Raw genomic sequence first — 19,315 nt, forward strand, 5'->3', positions numbered from 1 at the left:
TTGAATTAAAGCATTGTGAGAGTTTAAAAGAGTTAGAATAAGGTTTTAAAAGCATAGGACGAGAGTAAAAGATAGAATTAGAAGGTATGCTGCGCACAGCTTGCAAGAAGTCGCCATGCGTGGCGCCACCTTGGTTTTAATTGGTAAAAGTTCAAAAGAAAAGTTGAGGGTGAATTTCACACTTGCATTCTAAAAGTGAACGAATTTAATAAAGGTAATTACAAGTGACTTCTGAGAAGGTTAGTTCAGACAAGGGAAGCTCAAAAGGAGAAATAGTATGGCAGAGGAAAGTACATCCTAAACAAGGGAGCTGTTTTTAGACTGAAGCCCACAGCAGAAAGCTGTGTCAACCCCCAACAAGCTGTGCCTTGAGAAAGCCAGTCTGAGAAGCCAGTTGTCTCTATTCTAGGTTGGAAGCAACCCCAAATGATGTAGCTGCCTGATGTGGTGCTAGATTTTGCTTATAGTTTTAAAACCTATGGGATGTTGTTTGGGGAGATTCAGAACGTTAGAAAAAGAGAGAGGTTTGAAACTGGATAAATTTAAAGATATTGTGTATTGCCATTATGTAGTTAAGATAATTCTAGCTGATTTTCCTGCTGTGTGTGTTTTATTGACTAATGAACATTGCATTGTTTAATGAACATCTATTTTACATAAAATCATCACATAAATTTCTGGGACATCCTATAATCCGACACATTATATCAAATTGTAAAATACAGCTGAGAGCAGGCATTCCAATTTCCTTCTAGGATTTGGAATACCCTAACATTCTAGATCAGCTGTGCCCTTAACACTACCATCAGAGAGGTGAGCATCATGCTGAAGAAACAAATGGAGCAGATTGCTAGACAGCAAGCACAGATCCAATCTTTGCTGCCCTGCCTCAAAAGCAAACTTCAAGGCTGATCACGCTCAAGAGATAATTCAAAGAAATGCTGAAATTGTACTTGAATTGAGATTGCCCTCAGCAACCGCAGACTCCACAGGCTGCCGGAATGGAGACCTAATAAAGGGCAACTTTGTCCATCCTCCCTCACCAGATGTCAAAGTCGCCACTGAGAGTCAAGTGGGGGGGGGGGGGGGGGGGGGGGGGGGGGGGGGCGGTGGCGAGATTATTTTAGGAAGAGGCTCAGTCTCATATCAAGGAATAGGAGCTTAGTCCATCCAGTGATGTGAGATTCGATGGACTAGAAGCATCCTGCCTAATTGATAAAAGAGAAGTGTCAACCATGATGAACTAACTCTTCAGGGATTATCAAGCTAAAAAGTATGAGAGCTGGTAGATGTGACTTCATTCATCCAAATGTCATCTTTGCATGGATCGGATATCTCTCACCATGGTTATGTCAAGCTCTCCATTTCTGTCCTCAATCACACTTTCCACAACTTTGGATTTCTGGTAGTTTGTGACCCAATGGGTACTCCAGTAGAAATAAGGAAGTTGAGAATACCAAAAGTATGTGTGTTAGTAGGTCAAAATGCAAAATACAGTTGAGAGCAGGCATTCTAATTTCCTACTAGGATTTGGAATTTCTCGGGCATTCTACATCTGCTGTGCTCTTAACACTACCATCAGAGACATGAGCATCATGTTGATCCATGCGAAGAGGACATTTGGATGAATGAAGTCACATCTACCAGCTCTCACACTTTGTAGCTTGATAATCCCCGAAGAATTACCTCATCATGGTTGACACTTTTCTTTTATTATTTAGACAGGATGCTTCTAGTCCATCGAACCTCACATCACTGGATGGGCTAAGCTCCCATTCCTTTACATGAGTCTGAGCCTCTTCCTAAAATAATCTCACCACTCCCCTCCCCCACTTGACTCTCAGTGGGCATCTCCAGAAAGCATATTGGTAACAAGTATGTGCAACAGATTAAGAGCTTGGCAAAAGGAGACCAATAATTCCCAACCTTGTTTCAAGCATTCAGGATGTGTCGACCTATACATGACCTTAGAGCTGTCTGAGTGGCAGGAAATCAAGCTAGTCTCTTATGCAGCTGCACCATCACCACTTTTGAAGTATCATGCCAGCCATCAGCAACTGGTTAACAACATGCCATGTTAAAATATCACGCTACTCATGTAGCTGAGCTACCACTGTGGAGGTAGCGATGGAATGTAAGGGGTGAACAAAGTGGACTTCTTTGTCCTCAATGGTATTGAGCTTCGAGTGTTTTGGAGCAGTACTCATCCAAACAAATGGAAAGTATTCCATCATATTCCTGACTTGCGCCTTGTAGATGGTGGACAGATTTCGGGGAGTCAGGTGGTGAGTTACTCATCACAGAATTCCCAGCATCTGACCTGCTCTTTCCGTTAGAGACTGTTCAAGTGGCTGGTCCTGTTCCTTTTCTGATCAACAGTAACCCCCAAGATGCTGATGGTAGGCTTCAGCAATACAATATTGTTGAATATCAAGAGGGGGTTAGACTCTCTACCCATCTTTGCAAGGGAAATTAGGGATGTGCAACAAATTCTGCCCATGTCACCAACACCCAAATCCCAAGAAGGAAGGTGGCACAAATGCAATTGAGTTTTACTGCCACCATTGCCAAGATTTCCTAATTTTAAGAAACAATTACCAAAGCGATGACCCTGCTTTTTCCATTACGATAGAACAAAATGCTTGGAGCTGTAAAGAATTCTCACTCGCTATTTTATTTCAGGGCGAGTTTCACCAGCTTTGTTGCGAATTTGGCACAGTAAAGTCTGGTCAACTTCACTTAGTCTGAAAAGGAGTATGCTCCTGTGCAGTGTGAAACAAAACAGGAGAGCGGCTCGACTATTCAAAAGTTATTTTACCCCACGTAGATTTCTTGGATCCTTTTCCATCTTGGTTCATTTTCTTGCCCATCGTTATCAGGGTAAGCTAGCTTAAGGAATTACTGAGTCTGGTGGGGCAAGGAAGATAATCGGCATCAGTTACACTTCTGTCTCAGTTATGCTGCAAAACAGCACAGAATGTGCAGCCACATTCCAGAGATAGCAACTGTTGGTTTAAAAAAATCATTCTGTTTATATTGCAGTGCTAATTCATCAAAACGAAGGATAAGGGAGTCACTACCACTCTCCCACTTCTACCCAAGTCATACAAGTAGGAGACACAAGATTTACCATACTGCATTTATGTCCCTGTAACAGTTTGTTTAAAAAAAGTAAAGTTTATTTACTTGTCCACAAGTAAGGCTTACATTAACGCTGCAATGAAGTTACTGTGAAATTCCCCTAGTCGCCACAGCCTGTTTGGGTCAATGCACCCAACCAGCATGCCTTTTAGAATGTGGGAGGAAACGGGAGCACGCGGAGGAGACCCACGCAGACACGGGGAGAATGTGCAAACTCCACATAGACAGTGACCCAAGCCAGGAATCGAACCCGGGTCCCTGACGCTGTGAGGCAGCAGTGCTATCCACTGTGCTACTGTGCCACCCCAAAACTGAGCAGAGTTCAGCAATGTCCTTTAGCACTTCATTATAGAACAGATCTGAACCTTGTGATAGAGCAAATCAGAAAAAGAATCACTTTTGAGATCCACTGTGATCCTTTTTCTGGATGGTGAGATATTATGATTTGATTTGTGCAATAACACTTCATTCCTTGGCCCTGACATTTGTGGTTGAAGTTGATTTGATTTATTATTGTCACATGTATTAGTATAGGGCGAAAAGTGTTGTTTCTTGCACGCTGTACAGCTGTTCATAGAGAAGGAAATGAGATGATGCAGAATGTAGTGTTACAAGTTGCTTAAGGTGCTTACTACATAAGTACACAAGTAAGACCATTCCAATGAAAGAATGTGAGGCAACTATTAGTTCACATGTAGTGCCTGAGGATGGGATAGTGTCCTCAAGAAAAGGCAATTAAAAACAACATACAGTCAATATCCAATATTAGTAATCGATTAAAGGACACAACTTCAGGTGGCAAGAGGACACAGACTTATCTCAGTCCACTCTAGGCAAGACTATAAAGCTCTGCTTTTTTCCATGGATTTTTGTGCACTTAACAACAACATTATCGCAGAACTACACAAACAACAAATCAAGTGACTAATTTAAAAAGAATTAAAATGCTCGGGATTGCTGATTTAAGCGTTGCTTTAGTGAACGCCAATGCCTTCCACGCATTACAAAAGCCTCCCGTCGCTCAGATAATTAAAAAGGAGGGGATCTGGTGCCAGCCCACGTACACTAGAAATAAATGTCTCTCAAAATTAAATTCTTCGCTGAACTGATTTCATGACCACACAGATCCACATGCGGTGACCCAGAGACTAACAAGATGAGTGAGTTACTGTGGGGCTATGGCCAAAGGGCTCCACTGAACTTCAAACCTTAACATCCACATGTTTTTTATTCGTTTGTCTACATTTGGGCACAGGGATAAAATAAAAGTTAAATAAAAATTGACAGAAAATGATAACGTCACATGTAAATAACGACAGCAAAATACAAAGGAGCAGGCTCGAAGGGCTGAATTTGCCTACTTCTGCTCCTAATTCCTATGTTCAACTTACCCCTGGTTATTTAAATGATAGAATCTCTACTGGTAATATATATATATATATATGCATCTGGAAATATAGCACTGCTGACAGTGCCAAATGCTTGCACTGTCAACTTTAAGCAATCCTCCAAGTGAATATTCTGGGTTGTTACAATCCACTGCCACTGCAACCCCCCCCCCCCCCCTTACCCTCTCCCTCAGACCCAAGCCTGTCTGTCCATCTCTTTCAGTCTCCAGCTGCAGTCAGGTGCAGGTTTTCATCTTGATAATATAGTACTTACCACACTCTTATTGCAGCTTTCTACACAGGCATTCTTCAAATCACCACTCGCGCCCTGGCAAAAGCTCAATAAGGCAACAGAGAGCAGAACTTTTCTCAAGTTTCCCTCAACTCGCTGCATCTTCCTCGACAAAAAGTTGTCCTGCTCCTCCTGGGCGGGGCTCCACCCCGGGACGTCAGACCCAGGTACCTGTGATTGGTTGGAGAAAGAGGGGTACCGCCCCTGTGCATATTTCATTGGATGGAACTCCTGTCACTCCGGTATGAAGCCCCTCCCCCCTCCAGCTGCGGGGCCAAGTTACACTTTGGGCTCCAGATTCTCAACTTCATCATCACAGAATCATAGAATCTCTACAGTGCAGAAAGAGGCCATTCAGCCCATCTTACCCAAGCCCCATAAACCCGCATATTTATCTCCCTGACACTAAGGGGCAAGTTAGCATGACCAATCAACCTGAGCTGCACATCTTTGGAGTGTGGGAGGAAGCAGGAGCACCGGGAGGAAACCCACGCTGACACGGGGAGAACATGCAGACTCCGCACAGTGACCCAAGGCGGGAATTGAACCTGGATCCCTGGAGCGGTGAGGCAACAGTGCTAACCATTGTGCCACCGTGCTATTGATGTTTTTTCTCTGCGTCAGAACTCTGATGAAGGCTCATCCAGATTCGAAACGTTGGCTCTATTCTCTCTCCACAGCTGCTGTCAGACCTGCTGAGATTTTCCTGCATTTTCTGTTTTTGTGTTAAACCTACCCAGGCTCTGCAATTTGCAAACTGCAGAGCTGGAACAGACAGTATCCATGCAGCCAGGCTTTGGACAGTCAAATTCCCATCAAAAGCGAACAGGAATGGAATGGCCTGGCCAGGTGCTACTGGCCACGTTGTTTCTGAATGAACCATTGTTTACACCTCCAGTGAACCTGCTTTGTTAGAAGAATGCTACGCAGACTTGGTGGCACCCAGTTCAGTAGGATGCCAGAGGTATAGCATGACAAGGACATCACTTGACAAGTGAAGGTTCAAAACCATGTTCTACTCTGGAAAGTAGTCACCTCATTGAATCTTCCTACCCAATGCTAGTATTGGACACAGGCCACAGAATCTTTGAGAAAAGTGCAAAGAGGGGGATAAAAAAGGGCAACCTGGAGCCCCAGCTCTCTCTGCTTTTGCACCTTCCTCAACGCATCTCCAGAGAGCACCTTTGACTGGCAGCCAAACAGCACATCATCTCCAGCTCCTTGTACCCAATGGTAAGCATTATTAGGCTGACCAGACACAGAAGACCATCCCATTGGGACGACCCAAAGACCAGAGCCAGCCGTGGATGAGAGGGGAGGCCCAAATCGACAACTGCATATTCCTGAAAAATCAGTCAACACTCAAAGACCGAGGAACAGCGTGTCCCAGCCTTACTGAATGGGTATTAGCAGTTTTATTCAGACAGACAGTTCCAGTACAGTGATAGGGACCTGTGGATCGGGTGTAGCAAATCCTTGGAAACATGTGTCAGAATTAGATAGCTCGTGTAGATTTGAGATTGTTTACTTGGAGATTTAAGACTATTTACTGAAGAGTCTTGTGAAGAAATTGATAGAGTTTAATTAAAGTACAACAGTAGAGTTTGATAAATCTTGCTTTTCCTTGATAAAGTGTTCAATAAAATTGTGTTGGATCTTCACCTGACTCTTGTCCCCTTTGTCAATCACACCACGAAACATGCCTGAGTTAAAAAGTGTTACTGCAAACTGGTCAAGGTTAGTCAGGGTGCATTTACCCAACTTTCACTTTACAACACTCACTAACCCACAGGTTGCACCATAAGTGTAAATGCTTAATTCACTCACCAACACGGCTAATTGTTTACTTTCACTATTGTTAGACCAATAATAAAAAAGATTTTAACCAGGCTTCTTTCAATAAATTCAGATTGACTGATTTATTAGGTAACAGAACTTATTTTCAAAAGGAAAATTGCAAAAACTGGTAAACATACAATTTGTAATCTGGACTACATCGCCCATTAAATCCCAACACATACAAACACGCATGCACAGTGGACAAGACATATCAGGTCTCTGAAGAGGTTGGCATATAAGTGGAAAACACCCTTTGGCCAAGGGGAAAACTTTATGAAAAAAGATAAAATTTGAAGGGTTTAGATACTGTCGATCTGGGGTTCCTGCCTATGAAGGTGGACTGCTAGTCACAGTGGTAGTTGTCCGGAAGTTCTTTTCAAAGGAGCTTCAGTGTGGAGGAGAACAGAGTGGAATCAATGTCCTTGAGATCTCTTTCTTGTCTCAGTTTCCCAGACTTCCAAATACAGATGAGTTATACTGAGCGGAAGATTCCTAGCTGGATACTGGTAACCATACTGAATCTGGGACAAGGCAGGAAGAGAGGTAGTTGGGCAGGCTTTCTTTTTGGTTTATTCCCAAAACTGAGTCGAGAAAAACAAGTTGAAAACAGAAAGCGCATCTCAGTTAGGTGCTTCCCAGTAAGTCACCAGGGTAGCCTCACAGCTTGAAAACAGAAGTTTTTATTTTATCCAGCAATTAAAGTTCCAGTAAACAAATAGTTCTTATCTCCTCAGGTGCATCGCTGATAATTTAGCAGAAGTCATTTGGCTCCTTGGAAAAGACAATTTGTTCACAATCTAAAGTGAATTGATTACCTTTTTAAAAAATACCCAGGTCAGTTCCCAAGAAAATGCAAATGTCCTTCCAAGCTTTTAAAAAAACATATACATTCATAACACTGTGGATGTTGAGTCAATAAGAATGTCCAACTTGAGGCTTCGAGATTTTTATTGGCTAAGAGTAAACACCCACTTGAATCATATACAGTGTAGAAGGAGGCCATTCAGCCCATCGGACCTGCCCCGACTCTCTGACAACAATCCCACCCAGGCCCTATCCCCGTGACCCCATGTATTAGGGCGGCACGGTGACACTGTGGTTAGCACTGCTGCCTCACAGTGCCAGGGACCCAGGTTCGATTCCCGGCTTGGGTCACTGTCTGTGTGGAGTTTGCAAGTTCTCCCTGTGTCCGCATGGGTTTCCTCTGGGTGCTCCAGTTTCCTCCCACAGTCTAAAGGTGTGCAGGTTAGGTGAATAGGCCAAGCTAAATTCTCCCTCAGTGTACCTGAATAGGCGTTGGAGTGTGGCCATTAGGGGATTTTCACAGTAACTTCATTGCAGCGTGAATGTAAGATACTGTGATAAATAAACTTTAACTTTTAAACTTTTTCACCCTGCTAATCCGCCTAATCTACACATTTTGGGATACTAAGGGGCAATTTAACATGGCCAATCCACCTAACCTGCACGTCTTTGGAGTGTGGGAGGAAATCAGAGCACCTTAACCACACAGGCACAAGTGTACAAACTCCACACAGATAGTCACCCAAGGCTGGAATCGAACATGGGTCCCTAGCACTGTGAGGCAGCGGTGGTAACCACTGTGCCACTGTAAATATGAGGCAATGACTATCGCTAACAAGAGAAAAGCCCAATTGTCTCCCTCAGGTCTTCAGGGATCCCTCCACCAGCAAACATATTGGAAGTTACTATTCAAACGGAATTTAACTGGCTCAATCATAGCCTCAAGTCCAGTGTATGGGCCTGATACTCTGCAGTCAGAGGCTCACCTCTTTATCCTTCAGTCTTTCCACAAGGCACAAGGTTTATGCGGGAATGTGATGGAATATTCACTGTGGACGGGTGCAACCTCAACAACAATCAAGAAACTTGAAATCATCTATCAACACAGACCCAATGGGCCAAATGGTTCACCCTGTGGAGTATTTTTTATGCTTCTATGTTCCTGTGTTCTGACAGTGATCATAAGATCATGACACCTATAGAAATAGGAGCAGATAGGCCATTCGGTTCATTAACCCTACTCCACCTTTCAATTAGGTCACGGCTGATCTGATTGTGGCCTCAACTCCACCCCTACTCCTCAACCATAACTCTAAAAAAAAATCATCTGCAAGTATTTATCCAATGTACTTTTGAAAGTTAATATTAAATCTGCTTCCACCACCCTTCCAGGCACTGCACTCCAGATTCTAACACCTCAGTGTATAAATTGTATGTATTTGATTTATTATTTTCATATGTATTAGCATACAATGAAAAGTATTGTTTCTTGCGCGCTATACAGACAAAACACACCGTTCATAGAGAAGGAAAGGAGAGAGTGCAGAATGTAGTGTTACAGTCATAACAAGGGTGCAGAGAAGGATCAACTTAATGCAAGGTAAGTCCATTCAAAAGTCTGACAGCAGCAGGGAAGAAGCAGTTCTTGAGTTGGTTGGTACGTGACCTCAGACATTTGTATCTTTTTCCCGACGGAAGAAGGTGGAAGAGAGAATGTCCGGTGTGCGTGGGGTCCTTAATTATGTTGGCTGCTTTGCCGAGGCAGCGGGAAGTGTAGACAGAGTCAATGGATGGGAGGCTGGTTTACGTGATGGATTGGGCTACATTCACGATCTTTTTTAGTTCTTTGCAGTCTTGGGCAGAGCAGGAGCCATACCAAGCTGTGATACAACCAGAAAAAATGCTTTCTATGATGTATCTGTAAAAGTTGGTGAGAGTCCTTAGTCTTCTGAGAAAGTAGAGGCGTTGGTGGGCTTTCTTAACTATAGTGTCGGCATGGGGGGACCAGGACAGGTTGTTGGTGATCTGGACACCTAAAAACTTGAAGCTCTCGACCCTTTCTACTTCATCCCCATTGACGTAGACAGGGGTATGTTCTCCTTTACGCTTCCTGAAGTCGATGACAATCTCCTTCGTTTTGTTGACATTGAGGGAGAGATTATTGTTGCCGCACCAGTTCACCAGATTCTCTATCTCATTCCCGTACTCTGTCTCGTCATTGTTTGAGACCTGATCCACTACTGTGGTGTCGTCAGTAAACGTGAAAATCAAATTGGAGGGGAATTAGGCCGCACAGTCATAGGTATATACTTTTCCTGATGTCACCTCTGTTTCCTTTATCAATCTTAAATTCCTGCCCTCTGTGCCCATTATCACTAAAAACAGTCTCTCTTTATTTACTTTATCAAAACCCCTTAATGATTTTGAACACTTCTGTCAAATTTCTTTTAATCCCTACTTGCTTTAAAAGGACAAACCCAGTTTCCCTAATCTCCCTACATAACCAAAGGACTATTCTCGTAAATCTCTGTTGTCCCCTCCCTGAGGCTTTGACATCATTCACTGGGTGTGGTTCTTTGAACTGGCTACAGTTCTCCAGCTAAGGTCTAGTCTTTTCTAAAGCTTCACTTTCTTTCTTTTGTACTCTATGCTTTATTCTAAAGCCAAGGATCCCAAATGCATTTCTAACAACCTTCTCAATTTGTCCTACAATCTTCACTCTCAGATTCTTAGTCCCTGCAGCCCCTTTAAAATCAAACTATTTAGGGCTGAATTCTCCTAAAAGATTAAAGATAAAAGTTTATTCATTAGTCACAAGTAGGCTTACATTCACACTGCAATGAAGTTACTGTGAAAATCCCCTAGTTGCTACACTCCGGCACCTGTTCGGGTACACTGAGGGGTAATTTAGCATGGCCAATTCACCTAACCCATACATCTTTGGACTGTGGGAGGAAACCGGAGGAAACTCACGCAGACAAAGGGAGAACGTGCAAACTCCACACAGACAGAGACCCAAGCCGGGAATCAAACCCGGGTCCCTGACACTGTGAGGCAGCAGTGATAACCACTGTGCTACCATGCCGCCCATGGAAATGACAGAGCGGTGAGAATAGAGGAGTAGTCCTTGCCAGTCTGTCAGCCTCGCTCCGCACCATAATCCTCCCACACTCAGTCACTTTTTTGGAGAGTTGGGAGTTCTCTGCCCCTCCTGGTTTAACACACATGCAGAGCGGCTGCAGAGCACTCGGGTACTGTTTCGCAAGGACGCCCCAATCTCACAGTGCACTGGGAGACCCGTTCCCTCCCACTGCGTACATCAGGATCCCCCCCCCCTCCATTCGCTCATCAGCAGCACGTTCCCCCACCCCCTCCCTGACAAGGGTCACTGGCATCGAGGTATCGGGGCCCTCCCGATGAGTCCCCTTGCCTGACCCCTGACTTGTCACCTCCATCCTGACCCCTGACATGATCCATCCCCTGCATGAATCCCCCCTGCATAGCCCCTAGTCATAGCCCCTACTCAGGCCCCACCCCCTTGGCACAGCCCCTGGCACACTAGCGGTGCCCAACTAGCAGTGCCAGGGTGCCTGGTGGCCTCTGTCGGAGTGCCTGGTGGCCACTGCTGGGGTGTCCGGTGGGCATCACCAGGTGGGCACTTCCCAATGGGCTCTGCCTGACCAGCTGGAGGCGTCAATGGCTTCCAAGCCCCCTGGTGTGACCATCATGCCATGTCCCCGCTGGTGGAGACCAGTAGTGGTTCTCACTGCTCTCACACCGTGTCCGAAGGTCAGCAAATTCCGTGTGCTGGGAATCAAATGGGCTATGCATATTTAAATACTACTTTAAATATGCTAATCAGGCTTACGTCTTTCCTGGGCATGATCCAATTCGGGACATTTGCAAGGGGCTGGAAGGATTACAAAATGTTTATGTCGGGTGCGAAACCAATTTTTGGGACCACGACCAATTCTCCAGGATCAACACGGTCCGCGCCAGGCCTAGCAAGGTCAGAGAATTGCCCCCATCATTTCTGATGCCACCCCTCTCTCTTCCTACAACAGTGAATCACTTCACACTTCTGTGCTAAGTTCCATCTGCTGTGTGTCCCCTGATTTCATCGGTCTCTGTCCTCATGAAATCTGCAATTATCCTCCTCGTTGTTTACTGCTTACCCAGGTCACCAAAAAGAGCAGTAGTCCCGACACTCACCACTGGGGGTCACCACCACACACTTCCCTCCAGACTGAAAAACGACCACTCCCCACGACATGGCCCTCAGTCAATTTCATATGCACCCCTTTAACTCCATGGTGAACTTTGGTTAACTTTTAAGTGTTACTTTCGAAAGCCCATATCATCAAATGGATTATCCTCATCAACCCTCTCTGTTACTTAATAAGTACATAAGTAGATAAGTACATAAGAAATAGGAGCAGGAGCAGACCATCTAGCCCCTCGAGCCTGCCCCGCCATTCAATAAGATCATGGCTGATCTGATAGTGGTTTAGTTCCACTTACCCGCCCGCTCCCCATAACCCTTAATTCCCTTATTGATCAGAAATCTATCTACCTGTGACTTAAACATATTTAACGAGGTAGCCTCCACTGCTTCAATGGGCAGAGAATTCCGGAGATTCACTACCCTCTGAGAGAAGAAGTTCCTCCTCAACTCTGTTCTAAACTGACTCCCCCTTATTTTGAGGCTGTGTCCTCTAGTCCTTGTTTCCTTTCCAAGTGGAAAGAATCTCTCTGCCTCTTCCCTTCTAGCCCCTTCATTATCTTATATGTCTCTATAAGATCTCCCCTCAGCCTTCTAAACTCCAACGAGTACAGGCCCAATCTACTCAATCTCTCCTCATAAGCTAACCCCCTCATCTCCGGTATCAACCTGGTAAACCTTCTCTGTACTCCCTCCAAGGCCAATATATCCTTTCGCAAATCCTTTAATCAAATCATTTTATCAAGTTACTCCAAAATGGTTTCTTTTAAATAATCCATGCTGGACTAACTTATTTTTAAAAGTTTATTTATTAGTCACAAGTAAGGCTTACATTAACACTGCAATGAAGTTACTGTGAAATTCCCCTGTGAAATTCGCCACACTCCGGCGCCTATTCGGGTACACTGAGGGAGAATTTAGCATGGCCAATTCACCCTAACCAGCACGTCTTTCAGACTGTGGGAGGAAACCAGGGCACCCGGAGGAAACCCACACAGACACAGGGAGAACATTTCCAGCAGCCAATTGATTGGATTATAGGCTCCAGATGTTTTGCTACAGCAGCGATGTTAGGCTGATTGGCTGTAGTCACTGGGTTTATCCCCCCTGCCCTGAACTGGAGGGGTTTTTCACAGTAACTTCATTGCAGTGTGAATGTAAGCCTACTTGAGACTAATAAATAAACTTTTAACTTTTAATTTATACCAAATAAATTCTGTTTTGAATCCTCAAGTAGATCATTCATCAGAAGAACATGATAAAAAAACGTGTTTAGCCTTCACCTGCTATTACAAGAAAATATAATTTCTTACATTTTATCTGGGAAAACATTTAAACAATACTAGAAGCTCCTGGGGTGACCTACCATTCCATGTTTATAGCCTGGGCAGAGACAAACATTCAGGTGTTTCACCTATCTTACTGCATCTTTTACCATGTGCATGTAGCATTGCACAGATACTGGCTATCGCACTGTATCTGGGAATGTGTGTCTAATTTTCTGATATACAATATTTTTATAATACTACTGATTTTGTTTGACTATGTACGCTCCTGTATTTATTTTGCTGTATTTTGTGTGCTCAATTCATAGGCAAAAGCTACTGTAAAAACTTAAACTATTGGGAATACAATCATGTGACTTTTCCCTGGTAAGCATAGCCCCCCTCCTATGAGTAAATGTCGTTAAGAGTCTCGCAAAACACTTAATCATGACAGCACTATAGCTTTATCAAAACGATATGTAGCTAAATGATAAATATTTTCATCAGTCTGCCAGTAGAGGGAAACACTGAGGCATTGAATTACAAGTGTGGCAAACCCTACAGATTGCTTCTAGTTTGCGTGACCTGAGTTATCACAGGAATATCATACTCTTGACTTCAACAGCTACATTACGAGAGAAAAAAAACTTCAAAACGTACTTATCTTAAAACATGCGCGCGGTGTCACAGCGGTTAGCACTGTTGTCTCACAGCGCCCGGGGAACCGGGTTCAATTCCGGCTTCAGGTCACTGTCTGCGTGGAGTTTGCACATTCAGCATGTGTCCGTGCGCATTTCCTCCGGGTGCTCCGGTTTCCTCCCACAGTCCAAAGATGTGCGGGTTAGGTGGATTGGCCATGCTAAAATTGCCCCTTAGTGTCAGGGATTAGCAGGGTAAATACATGGGGTTACGGGGGTAGGGTAGACCTGTTGTCAGGGCAGACTCGATGGGCTGAATGGCCTCCTTCTTCACTGTGGTATTCTACTTCTAGCAATGATAGCTCATAAGTGCATTTTTTATTTGAGAATAAATATACACCACAAATAGAACTTTATTTCCTCTCATGATTTTTTTTTGTTTCGATTAATCACAAATTGCAAGACAAAATATCCACAGTGAGACCATAGGATAATTTTCTTCCCGACATGTGTGATATCAGTGTAACGCATCTCAGTACAAATGTTCCATGAAGTTCTAATTTAGATCTGTCTTACTTCCTTCCCTGTAAGGAACTAAACAAAAGCAAATAACATATAGTTAAACCAAAAGGAAAAGGAGATGCTTAATTTTATCCTTCGATAAACTAAAGTTCCCCTGTGTTTTCTTATTCCCCACAGAGTTAGAATCATAGAATCCCTACAGTGCAGAAGGAGGCCATTTGGTCCATTGAGTCTGCACCGACAACCATCCCACCCAGGCCCTATCCCTGTAACCCCATATATTTACCCTACTAATCCCTCTGACACTTAAGACCAATTAACCTAACCCACACATTTTTGGAATTTGGGAGAAAACAAGAGCACCCGGAGGAAACCCACACAGACACAGGGAGAATGCACATACTCCACACAGAAGGTCAACCAGGCCAGGAATCAAACCCAGGTCCCTGGCGCTTTGAGGCCACTATGCTGTCTCTGTTGCTCGGTCCCAAGTGGGCACATAGAAGAAAGCCTTCCTTGCAGCTCAGATTTCCACATGCCTTCTCAAATTTCAAGGTAGATCCCTACCATGCCCACATTAAAGAATGCTAATTTTTCCAGAATAGTATTTTGAAGACCCCATTCATCCAATAAGGATATGCAGGTACCTGCATTAATCAAAACATCAGGATGATAAGTTTCTGAACGAACACTGCTAAAATAACCTTATGTGAACACAAGTAACTTCTAATTTCCAATAATGATCACAATAAACACATCTTAGAATTTTCAATAGCTACCCAAGTAGCCATGATTATGGTGCTCAACTTGACAAAGACTTGACTCGCTTATAGCACCCTTCCTTTCAAAAAGTCAAAAGGTTGTCTTTCAACCAAATCAAAATTAAAGTTTATTTATTAGTGTCACAAGGAGGCTGACATTAACACTGCAGTGAAGTTACTGTGAAAATCCCCTAGTCGCCACACTCCAGTGCCTGTTTGGGTACACTGAGGGAGAATTTAGCCAATGCACCTAACCAGCACGTCTTTCGGATTGAGGGAGGAAACCGGAGCATCCGGAGGAAACTCATGCAGACACAGGGAGAACGTGCAGACGCCGCACAGCCAGTGACCCAAAACAGGGAATTGAACCCGGGTCCCTGGTGCTGTGAGGCAGTAGTGCTAACCACTGTGCCACCATGCTGCTCATAGTGATTTGCACATATTATCGAGGTTGTGTGACATTGTTATACTATTGGTAAAGAACTAACTGCAACGAAGGTGTACATCCAGGATGCCACATTTACCATTGCACTGCAGTCAGATACCGAGCAACGCTCTATCAGTCCACCAGCCACAAGGAGCTGTAACAAATGCACTGTTGAAGCTCCAGCATTGAAGCTAAAGATGTGACTTTTGAACTTATGGGAACTAGAAGACAAAGAACTCTGACACTTCGGTTCAATACTAAGGGACTTTTACAGTGTTAAATTGAGCCGTTCTTTGGATGAGCTCTTAACCTTGTATCTAGTGCATAAATTGTTTAGCCTTCCATCACCAGGTCAGAGTGGACCACATCAAGCGCAAATGGACCAAAGCTGCCTACTACGGCAAGATCACCAGGAGAGGAAAGATAATCTATATCACAATTACTTTTGGCCAAATGTTGCTTTTATACACCCAGTTTTTCTATTTATCAACATGATTTTGAAGAACATCCCACAACATAGGTTTAAGGTGCAAGGAGCAAAGTTTAAAGGAGATGTACAAGGCAAGTTTTTTTACACAAAGAGTGGTGGGTGCCTGGAACTTGCTGCCGGGGGAGGCAGTGGAAGCAGATACGATAGTAACTTTTAAGGGGTTTCTTGACAAATACATGAATAGGATGTATTTAGTACATGAATGATTTAGTACATTAGTACATTAGTATTTAGTACATGAATGAGATGGGAATAGAGGGATATGGTCCCCGGAAGCGTAGGGGGTTTTAGTTAAGTCAGGCAGCATGGTCGGTGCAGGCTTGGAGGGCCGAAGGGCCTGATCCTGTGCTGTAATTTTCTTTGTTCTTTAGGATTGGAATAGAGGGATACGGTCCCCGAAAGGATAGGGAGTTTTAGTTCACACAGGCAGCTTGGAAGGCTGAAGGGTCTGTTTCTGTAATTTTCTTTGTTCTTTAGATCCTGACTTTTCCCTGTCAGGGCTGATTCAATTGAATCAGACAATTGTTCAAGAAATTACTCCAATGGAACAAACCATCCACAATTATCTCCAAATTTTGCAATCTCTTGAACAAAACAACTAAACTGCATTAACTAATTTCCCTTTCCTTTATTTGCCTTAAATGTTCTTCGGCAACACCTCCACACCAACCCATAACAGTAAAGGGGAAGTACCTACACCACATGGGCTGCAGCAGATCAGATTAGAGATTGACAATGAATACTGGCCTTGCCAGTGATATCCGCATCAGGCCTTCTCGGCCTTTTGGCTAAGATCAAGTGTAGTTATATGGATGCTGCACTTGGTTGAGGTCATTAGGTTACATTGAAGCTTCATATGTTTCATATGAAGCAATTTTTAAAAGCGGTATCACGGCCTTTTGGCTAAGGTGCAAATGAGATCAAGCCTTGGAGGAAGAATTGCTTTCCCTCCTCCAATCAGCTTGGCTCATGTAGATCAGGCCCAGGACAGGGTAAATGGTCGCTTGCCCTGTCTTGTCAGCCTGGATCGGAAATGTCTCAATTTGTTGAGACTCTGAATTGGACTTGATTTGATTGAATTGGAAAAGTATTTTTAAAAAATCAGATGAACAAATGAAAACAGGCGATTCCTATGTCAGAATGATTGTGAGAAGCACAAAAGTTTTCAATTGGATTTCAGTGCAGCCAAAAGCAGGGAAGCACTTCATCAAAGTGTGGGTCAAAGCACTATCCTGGGAAGAAGTTAAGAAAGACTTGAATTTATACAGCACCTTACATGAGCCAATGAATTATGTTTTTAAAGTGCAGTCACTTTTGCCACATCAACAGGGCAGCCAATATGCACACATATTGGGGAGGCGATGGCCTAGTGGTATTATCGCTAGACTATTAATCCAGAAACTCAGCTCATGTTCTGGGGAACCGGGTTCGAATCCCGCCACGGCAGATGGCGGAATTTGAATTCAGTAAAAAATATCTGGAATTAAGAATCTACTGATGACCATGACATCATTGCTGATTGTCGGAAAAACCCATCTGGTTCACTAATGTCCTTAAGGGAAAGAAATCTGCCATCCTTACCCGGTCTGACCTACATATGACTCCAGAGCCATAGCAATGTGGTTGACTCTCAGCTGCCCTCCAAGGGCAACTAGGAATGGGCAATAAATGCTGGCCCAGCCAATGATGCCCAGGTCCCCTGAATGAACAAAAAAAAACACAGCAAGGTTCCACAGACAGCAACACAATAATGAATAAAAGTGCTGTCTGCCGAGGGATAAATACTGGTCAGATCACCCGGAAGAATCCAATGCGTTTCTTCAGATTAATGCCAACGGATTTTTTTCATTCGCCTGAGAAGACAGTAACAGGCTTTACTTAACATTTTGCCCAGAAGACAGTACCTTGTACAGAACAGCACTCCCTCAGTACTGCATGCACTCAGTTATACACAGAGAACCCAGGCAAAAATAATTGGTCTTCTATCAATTAATTCCTTCAAAGAGGACTGGATAAGTACATGTTGAGAAAACAGTACGGAAACTGGGGGACTAGTTACAAACTGAGACAATCAAAGGAATGGTATTGGGTGTAGCTGTAGGGAATGGTGGTGAGTTGTTTAGTGGAAATCAGCTCAGGGTGAGACAATGGATCGAGCAGTACTTACACAAACTCTTCCTCTGGTGATTATTTTGTTTGAATTGCTGAGTTAAAAGCCCAGACTCTTCAATACCTTTTAAAAATTATTACCTTTGCATGTTTTAAAACAAGATCAATGGAATGCCTTTTCAAAACACTGGCTCATAATGAGGTACAATATTATGGGCTTCACTGCTCTCCAGTGCAATTCCTACAACACAGCAATCGTAGATGGAATCCCAGGTCAATTTTTCTCTCACTGGTATCAACACTGAGCAAAATTGTAGCCGCTCCCCCACTACTCAACTACAACATGACTCTATATACATAACAAAATGTGGGACTTTCCTTGCTCGGTAAAGCAGCATGCAATGTATTTACCCACAGACCCTGCCAGAGAAATGTAATGCAATATTGGTGCGTAACCTAACTGAAAATAATTTATACAAGTGATCAACAGGATGGCACAGTGGTTAGCACTGTTGCATCGCAGCGCTAGGGACCTGGGTTCGATTCCTGACTGAGGTCATTGTCTGTGCGGAGTCAGCAAGTTCTCCCCGTGTCTTGCGTGGGTTTCCTCCGGGTGCCCCGGTTTCCTCCCACAGTCCAAAAGACGCGCTGGTTAGGTGTATTGGCTATGCTAAATTCTCCCTCAGTGTACCCGAACAGGCACCGGAGTGTGATTTGCACACTAGGGGATTTGCACAGTAGCTTAATTGCATTGTTAACGTAAGCCTATTTGTGACACTAATAAATAAACTTTAAAACTTCAAAAAAAACTTTAACGTGAGGTAAAAGTTGTATGCTTAATAAGAGAGTGTATTAAATGTGACAGTTCAGTGAGGATTTGGGAGATTGACATTAACATGCCTGGATTGTGGGAAATGGAAGGAGATATTCTCCTCGTGTCTGCGTGGGTTTCCTCTGGGTGCTCCGGTTTCCTCCCACAGTCCAAAGATGTGCGGGTTAGGTTGCTTGGCCATGTTAAAATTGCCCCTTAGTGTCCTGAGATGCGTAGGTTAGAGGGATTAGTGGGTAAAATATGTAGGGATATGGGAGTAGGGTCTGGGTGGGATTGTGGTCGGTGTAGACTCGATGGGCCGAATGGCCTCTTTCTGTACTGTAGGGTTTCTATGATTTCTATGATATGATATAGGATTCCCAGTCCTGATTAGTATGAAGTGCCCTCTATACTGGAAGGGTATATCTAGATGCTGATGGCGTGACCAGGAGTGAATAGTTCATTAACCTTGTCTAGTTCCCATGTGACAAATTGGACTCGAGTGAGGTAACCAAAGGACTATGCCAGTCAGAACATCAGTTCGGAAAAGAGTGGAGAAGGGAAAATACTAAGTCCTTAAATCTGCAGTGCTTTTTTTTTCATAAT

At 43.7% G+C, this 19,315-nt stretch overlaps 1 protein-coding gene across 1 annotated transcript in view; it reads right to left on the minus strand.

Annotated features, from left to right (window-relative positions):
• LOC144506072 (proto-oncogene tyrosine-protein kinase ROS-like) overlaps positions 1–19,315 on the minus strand; it is a 161,696-nt gene that overhangs the window by 141,808 nt on the left and 573 nt on the right. The window lies entirely within an intron of this gene.

The sequence above is a fragment of the Mustelus asterias genome, chromosome 17 (assembly GCF_964213995.1).
Source record: "Mustelus asterias chromosome 17, sMusAst1.hap1.1, whole genome shotgun sequence".
Taxonomy (NCBI): Eukaryota; Metazoa; Chordata; class Chondrichthyes; order Carcharhiniformes; family Triakidae; genus Mustelus; species Mustelus asterias.